This window comes from Brachycentrus maculatus, unplaced genomic scaffold (assembly GCF_059751285.1).
Source record: "Brachycentrus maculatus isolate JH-2025_06_01 unplaced genomic scaffold, ASM5975128v1 h1tg001119l, whole genome shotgun sequence".
NCBI lineage: Eukaryota > Metazoa > Arthropoda > Insecta > Trichoptera > Brachycentridae > Brachycentrus > Brachycentrus maculatus.
In genome coordinates this window covers 148,837-156,923 of record NW_028281817.1, presented here as the reverse complement: position 1 = coordinate 156,923, position 8,087 = coordinate 148,837, and the positions used below count along the sequence as shown (strand labels likewise).

The 8,087-nt window shown below is 34.8% G+C and overlaps 1 protein-coding gene across 7 annotated transcripts in view; it reads left to right on the top strand.

Annotated features, from left to right (window-relative positions):
* Positions 1-8,087, top strand: part of LOC148299499 (AN1-type zinc finger protein 6-like) — a 57,520-nt gene continuing 49,433 nt past the window's right edge. For 3 of the 7 annotated variants that reach the window (XM_088276011.1, XM_088276009.1, XM_088276000.1), the window contains exons 1-2: positions 198-279; positions 2,738-2,870. The gene's annotated coding sequence lies outside the window, so the exon portion shown is untranslated. Of the gene's footprint in view, positions 30-197; positions 563-2,737; positions 2,871-8,087 lie in introns of those variants that run through there. The other 4 variants (XM_088276012.1, XM_088276001.1, XM_088276013.1 and 1 more) reach the window with 3 other exon arrangements.

Sequence of the window (8,087 nt, the reverse complement as noted above, 5' to 3'; positions counted from 1 at the left end):
ACGTTTATTTGTCACATGATCGCATACAGGTAATCAGTTTTTAGCCATCATTTAAAACAAATAATCGTAGGCTATCGTAACACGTTGATTAAAATAACAACTGGCTCAGTTTTGGAAATTTTATCTTTCAAAAGTAGTCTTCCCACTCTGACAAATCTGACCAATTGTGTTCAAAACATAATGTCACGTGATCATTCAGTCTAGTTTTGTGCTCAGTGAGTGGAATGCCTTGTCATCAGTGAATATTTCGGATTATTTTTGAACGAGTTCGACTTTTGCGTAAGTAATGCCACTGCTCGATGCCTTCGGTTAGATGGAATAAATATTTCTCGTTATATTGCGCTCCTTCCCACCTTAGAAGATATTTCTTTCATTACCGATTGCCTAATCTTTGTCGGACGCCATTTTCTTACTGTACAATAATAGTTAGTAAATTATTTCTTTAGTCCTCATCCGCGCTTTCGACAATCATTCGAATACCTAGTAGTTTAATAACTAGTAGTTTAATTTTCAAAGACGACCAGCGAGCTCGCTATAACAATGGTTTCCTTTCAAAATCGAGGTGGGTCAATGATTGGATTGCAAGATTAGAAGTGCTTTATGTTCTTTTATTTAACTTTCTTGCGATGGAAATCAATTTTATATAACTTATTCTTTATAAATTCTTGTTAAACTGATGTTCCATATAATGTCTAGTGTATCAATATTACATTTTTGTGAAATCATGGCGCAATCCTTCTTGTGCAATATATAAGTATGTAAATTTATTGTGTGCGCAATTTTGTTATCAGAACCAATTAAAGCTCCGCAATGTTAGTTTTTAATCAGTAAGACAAATATTAAGATCTTTGCCATCGAATCAATAATATTTCTAAGTTCTATCGATTCTAGAATGAGTTTATTTATCTGCAGTTGTTTACTGTCAAAAACTTTTAACGTTTTGAGAAAAAATATTATTTCTTTTTGTTTAATTAATGCATCACTCTTAAACTACAACGACCAAGGTAATCGACATGATGTAAAAGTTACACAAAAAAGAAACGGGACTATTTTTTTTTCTTTTAAAACTTTGAGCATGTTGAAATGCTCAAATGTAATGGATATATATAAACTTATTCCTTAAAACATGTTTTATTCCATATTGATTCTTGATATTCGTATTTTTAGTATTACAAGTAGGTACACTTGAGCTTACTGTCTGCCAAGTAAAATAAATATCATTTTCAATATTTTCAATTACGGAAAATGTTTTGATCTGTATATTATGTGAGTAAATCGATGGTTAATGAGGGGTTGTAAATTATATACCAATATGCGTCATTTTCACTCTGCAAACAGGGTTTTGAATAAATCGAATGAAGTTAGATTATTATAATATTTGTAATAAGTCTAAAATAAGCCTCCTGTATATATATTTTTTGGCTTTCTTTTGTTAAAAGTAAGAGTCATAAAAAAAATCTCCAATTATTTTAAACGTTATTTATCAGATATTCTTAGCCAATATAAGTTTTTTTAAATACCTTTTTAATAAAATGTAATATGTGTATAACGTGGTAATATTATTATTGTTGTTATTTTTTAAGTCCACAGAGTTAAAAATAGGTTTTTATTTTATGTGATCACCGACATTACATGTTTACTTTCAGTCCTCGACAGTTATTTATAATTTTACTCTTGTACTAGGAGCTGTTTGTCTTTTTTAAGAACAACATCCGCAAACATTGTATTAAAACAGTGTTAACCGGAACCCAACCTTGTATCTGCTAGTGGGGTGTGCCATGCTGGAGTCACCAGAATAGCGATATTTAGTTTGGCTTATTATCTCATTACCAGGAGACAGCAGCCCGACCCTGTATGTATAGGGTGTTTTTTTAGAGGTTTGATTTTTAAACTGGCAACATTGTTACAACACACTGTCAATTTGTCAGTTGGCAGTTGATTTGTAGTCGGTACGTTTTGCTATTTCACCATGAATAGACTGAATCACGTAAGTTCGGTGAATCGGCCGAAAACAATATCCAGCTTGATTCTCTTCTTCAACGCAAAATTTTGTTCACCGATGAGGCACATTCTTGGTCGAATGGCTATGTCAATAAGCAGAATTGCCGAATTCGGAGTAAAGAAAACCCAGAAGCCTTTGTCGAGACGTCCTTGGATCCAGTAAAAGTCACTGTTTGGTGTGCTTTATGGGGAGATGGAATCATTGGCCCATACTTTTATAGAGACGATGCCTGCCAGAATGTTACGGTCAATAGAGAGCGCTACAGAACCACGATTACTGACTTCTTCTTACCTCAGTTGAATGGCATTGATCTGCGATCTGCATGACAGATCTGCGATTTCAACAAGATGGCGCAACATGCCACACGGCGGGTGCCACCATAAATTTGAATTTTTATACCTCTAAAAAAACAGCTATATTAGTGACAGTGTGTCGTGCTGAAGTCATGTTGGGATAGTGTTTTATCACTTTAACTTATCAGGAGATAGATAGCAACCCAACTTTGTATCTACTAGCGGGGTGTGCCATGCTGGAGTCATATCGGAATAGCGATGTTTAGTTGCTCATAATCTTATTACCAGGAGGCACCAGCTCGACCCTGTATGTATTAGTGACGTGCTAGAGTCATGTAGGGGTAGTGTTTTATCGCATTATCTTATGAGGAGCTAGATAGAGTTTCGCTCCCGAGGCGGGGCGCGTGCAGACGGAAACTGACCATTGTGTTACTGTTATCAGGAGATAGTAGCCCGACACTGTGATGCCTGTACCTGCTGTGGCCCCTTGCGTCGAGGTGCCGCCGGGTTGTACTTCCCTCAGTTCGTCTTCGCTCGTCCTCACTCCCATCCGAAACTCACATCCATCTTACAAGGTAGGAATATTCATTCCAATTTCAATTAAGAGAATAAATAACCCCCAAGTCATACATGTACAAGCCAAATTTATTAACTAGTTTGAATAGATTAAAAAATATACAGTTTTATTTGATAAATACCAATATTTCTTCAAATATTCTTATATGTGTTTCGATGCATTCAGCACCATTATTGAATGCCTTATTTTATTGTGCCCTTAGGACGTTGAAGAATAAGGAGGGGGTAGAAGCTGTTTCTTTTTTTTTATTCAAGGGCTCAACATTTAGACTAAGCTTCACATACGGTGTTCAATGATGATGCTGAATGCATCGAAATACGTACCACAATATATATATTTTTTAATAGTTTTGTTTACCATGTAAAAATTTGATTAAAAATGCATAGATATTACTACAAAGTGACAGTTATTGAAAAAAATGTAAATCACATCCTAGAAAATGGTCCTTTATCACAATATAGTATGACCCCGCTTAACGCGATGGGATACGTTCTAATAAGTTCCAGCGCTAAATGGAACAGCTTTAAGTAAGGTAAGCATTTCTACTTACCGCACTGATATCACGCGAGACTACGTAAAAATATCAAAGCGACAGAATAGTGCGCGCTATCAGGAATACCGCGTGCTGTTTCATGAATCACAATTACCTACGTAATACTGGAACAGTGCTAGGCCTCACTCTACTCCATGGTGAAAATCCTGTATTTAACAATGAAAATTACTAGTTTTAACTAAAATATGTTTTTGAGAAAAAATAAATTAACAGAGAACAACGATTATTATTTCAACTATTTAATAAATAAGAAAAGGCATTTTTACTGTTTGGAAGGGAATTACTCTTCTCACGAAACATTTGGTGGGTAAAGCTCATCGAGTTTCTCGTCACTTAAACCCCTGCAACGAGGATTGTTCCATATTTCTAAAAATATATTCGAAAAAAATGCTTGATTGTTATTATAAAAACACGTAAAACAAAAATTCCTGTCGAAGTAATGCACGGTAAATCATTGGACACATTTCTCAACTGACTTTACAAATTGGCATCGCACCGTTCGTATGCTGATCCTTTACAACTTTTCACTAACAACTAGAAACATCCACCCGTCCTTGTAGCTGAAGATACAATTTCTTCCTTCGTCTTTTGCTGTTCCGAGTTCAGTTCAGTCCAGTGGTGATCACTCCGAGATTTCAGTCAGTAGTCGACTTGAAGTAGATATCTTCTACAGTCGCAGTCACTTGCACATCGCTGGACAAAACTTCCTCATCACGATACATCTTCTTTTATTACGGACGCTTTCACTTTATATCACGCGTGGCCACTGGTCACTGCTACTGACTACCAGATAATACAACTCTCAAGAGTAACAATTTTTATTATCGTATAATTCCGGCTATCCGAACTTAAAATATGTTGTAAACAACATTTAAGAAAGAAATAATTGTAAATAAAATAAGCTGTCATGTGTTGCGACCATATCAATTTCTCAACCATTTAAATTCTTATTTGAAAATAATTAAAGTTAGAAAATCAGTTTTCCTCCCGTTGTAATTATTCTAACAGACAAAATGGAAAATTAAACGAATCGTGGCTATATTTATACAAATTAATATGTATTAAATATATTCAGGATTTTCAACATAATTTTATTAATAAATATGAATTATTTGAACGCGTTGAACCTGCTGCTGTGATAATTTACGTGACCTTACTGAATACGTCTCGGCCATACGAATGTGGCCACATTTTATATATTATTTTAATTTTATCGGCCATATTTGACAAATCGAACATCTGAGGCACTTTTATTCTTAGCTGTAAAAATCTCTCGGTAATATGTAAATAACGTTATTTGACAATTTGCACTTGTAGCGCGCATGCGCGTGCCTTCACCAGCTGCACCCCCCGCGACACGTATACTGGTCGCCACATAAGAATGCCAAACTAACACTTGAGAAATAATTTGTGTTATATCCAAAGCATGTACATGTAGCAGTAAAATCAAGCGTTTCGATTGGCTGGACGTCTGCTTGTATACAATGATCATGTCTGAAATTTCGAAGTTGGGACAAGGGTTTTGTCTGGACAAACCAAGGAAGTCGTGTCAAATGATTATAAAACATGTTCAACAAGCGTTGATGTAGGTAATAATAATAGGTTAACATTCATTTAATTAACGACGTAAAAATATGCCATTTAAATATTTTAAATAATACAAATATTTTTTAAATCTTATTTTAATGTGTATATTTTTTAAATTGAACATTTACACATTGAAATATTCATTATGTATTTTTATTTCTCTATGCAAGAATGTTGCTTTCTGCATGCATAAAACAAAGAACGGTCATATATTTTTTCACCGTGGTCACCCTATGAGCGTTTGGCATTCTTAACTGGCGACAACTCTATATGGCACACGATCTGGTTCGCCAGTTTGCAGGGACGATTGTCACTTCCATAGGATGAGACGGAGCTGCTGCTTCACAATAATTGACTGTCCAATCGCGCGAGCAGAAAGGCATCCTTTAGACGCGAGGCTGTAACGTTTTCGATTATTACGAATTTGATTTCAGCTGTCGAATACATTCTTCACTGAACGATGCCCATCTCTATCGATCTGCTTACGATGGCTGGAACACGGTTATAGGCTATTTCTCAAAGCGGACTTAATGACTGATTTTTTACTTTACAATTTTTTTAATACGCATACACGTGTTATATCATAGTCAGTTAAAATCTGTCATTTTGTTTGATGCTTTTCAATCTTCGATGTATTGAGAGAATTTTTAGACATCGAATATTGGTCAAGAACATTGAACAAGAGTAGATAAATAAAAGTAAATATGTGTATGATCTCACTATTTTCCAAGTAATAATTAGGGTTTAAACGTATTTTTTCAAAACCTTAAATTTTGACAGTTAACATAAACATTTAAAAATTAAAGATGTAGTCATGAGTGATGTGTCGTACGCCTTGAATTGGCTGATAGAAAATTGAATAAAACAAGAGAGAGAATGTCAATAAATATTGCATAGGTAGGTGCAGATATACATAGTCATGAGAAATCTCGTAAAGCATAACGGTTGGTGACAGCGTTCGCTATCGGTTTTTGACGCACGGATATTACGCGCCGATAATTTACTCGATAATGTGATTCTAACAGGTCGAAGGTAATACATATACTAGACGCGATGGCCGGCCTTATATCTCTTTTTCCGTTACAATGTCAAAGTTTTGCTTTCGTTTTAAAGCAATTTTAAATACGCACAAACTACCTGTCGACTCGCACCGAGCACAATGCCGGGCCTGCCGTGTTATTGCGCTCGCCAATTAAAAAGTATTGCTAAGTGTTCTCGCGCCTCGCCTTGCGAACATAAACAATAAACCCGAGATGCTTGCGCATTTCGGTATCGTGAACTAATTACATTGCAAAGGACGTATTCAAAAAAACTAATTACATTTGCAAAGGACGTATTCCGAAAAAATGTTTTTCGGAGAGGGCGAGAGATTGTTTTCACGGCCCATGAAAGGCCTATTCAATAACCTACAATCCCAATTCACAATTTATTCTCATTCGCAAATTGAATGTGCTCGGTTTCTCTTTATTCCGTAGTAAAAGAACACAAAAAATAACAAAAAGAGTAAACACGTACAATACATCAACTTCTTCTTCAAACCTCATGGTGCATAGGGTACTGCATCATATAAACGTAGTGTTATCTTGATCGTTAATACATGAAGGAAGGGTGATCACCCATCCGCTTAAAAACTTTAGGATCCAGCTAAAACAATGCTTACTTTCCATTACAATGAATCTTGTATTGCGTGTACCTATATACTTACTTGGTTTTCAATTTTAATTTTTTGTTTAAACAAATAATTAATTATTATAATTAATTATTATATTATATTTTTCTTTAACTACTCATAATATTGCGTTTGCGCAGTGACCGTGGAGTTTGATGAAACATTGAGATAAGTAAAAAAAATCACGTCAAATGCTTCATTGAGATATCATTCCTTTTCTACTCGCACCACATCTGAATTGGAGTAGTTTTGAATTAACAACTTTTAATAAATAAGCAACAGCGTGAACATTGAGAATGAAAACACTCGAACTCAATTATGTTTGAGTATTTTTCGGTGGCTTTCAAGTAGAAAGGGTATCAAAGCGATAGTCCCCGATATGCCCGAGTAGGAACGAGTAGAGATATTGCTGAATAATGATAGTAACAAGATGAGTACTTATCCGAGTTCAATGTAGCCTTCTTCCAGAAATGCACGTTATTAGTCCGTTTCGATTCTAGGTAGGCAGACCCTCTTGAAATGGTGTTAGAAATCTATCTACAATGATTTCATCATCCTGTATTCACCAATATCACGTATTTTCGAGAAACGTTTAAGTGAAAGACGCAAAAAATATGATATATCTTGGGATTGGAGTAGATATTTTCATTTGAATTAGATTTGGGTGAATCAAGATTTTCCTCATGTTCTGGAACTTCTAGAAACTCTTTGAATGACGTCACTCATCTTCGATGTTTTTTGTTGTTGCTGTTATCACATATATTCGTCAGACTGTGTAGGTACCCATTTAACAATATTGACTATCTACATTTCCGTATTCTATGAATGACGTCATATTTACAAATTTATCAGATAAAAGTTTACAGGAGAATGTAAACTTTTTTTACGTACCTAACATACTACAGTACAATGAAATTGAATTGTAATATATATAAAATTATACAAATACGTTATATAATTATTATAGATATTTGAACGCAGATTTGGCACAGAACCTACTTTTTGCTAAATTTTCAATACATACATTATGCATATATGTATATATTTAACAATATTAATAAATAACATTTGGAGATACGATATTATTCGTGGGGTGTGTCAATAATGTCTCGACAAGGTCATTTTAAAGATCGGTTTTGGCATCCTTATTCGATTGATGTAATGAATAAATTTGAATCGAATAAAACTTTAGGCATTGAAATAATTTAGAGTTATAATAGTATGGATGTTGCCAATAATATTGAATCCTACTTAAATAAATTGAAACGTCTTGTTAGAATGTATGCTAGGAATATCGGTGTGGGAGTGTTGGGTTAGTTTAGGGCCTGAAAGTGAAACCGCAAACATTGGGCAAGTCCGCTTTTGCAAGGCTGAGTAATACGCCCTCATTCGCGGCACAACCAGTG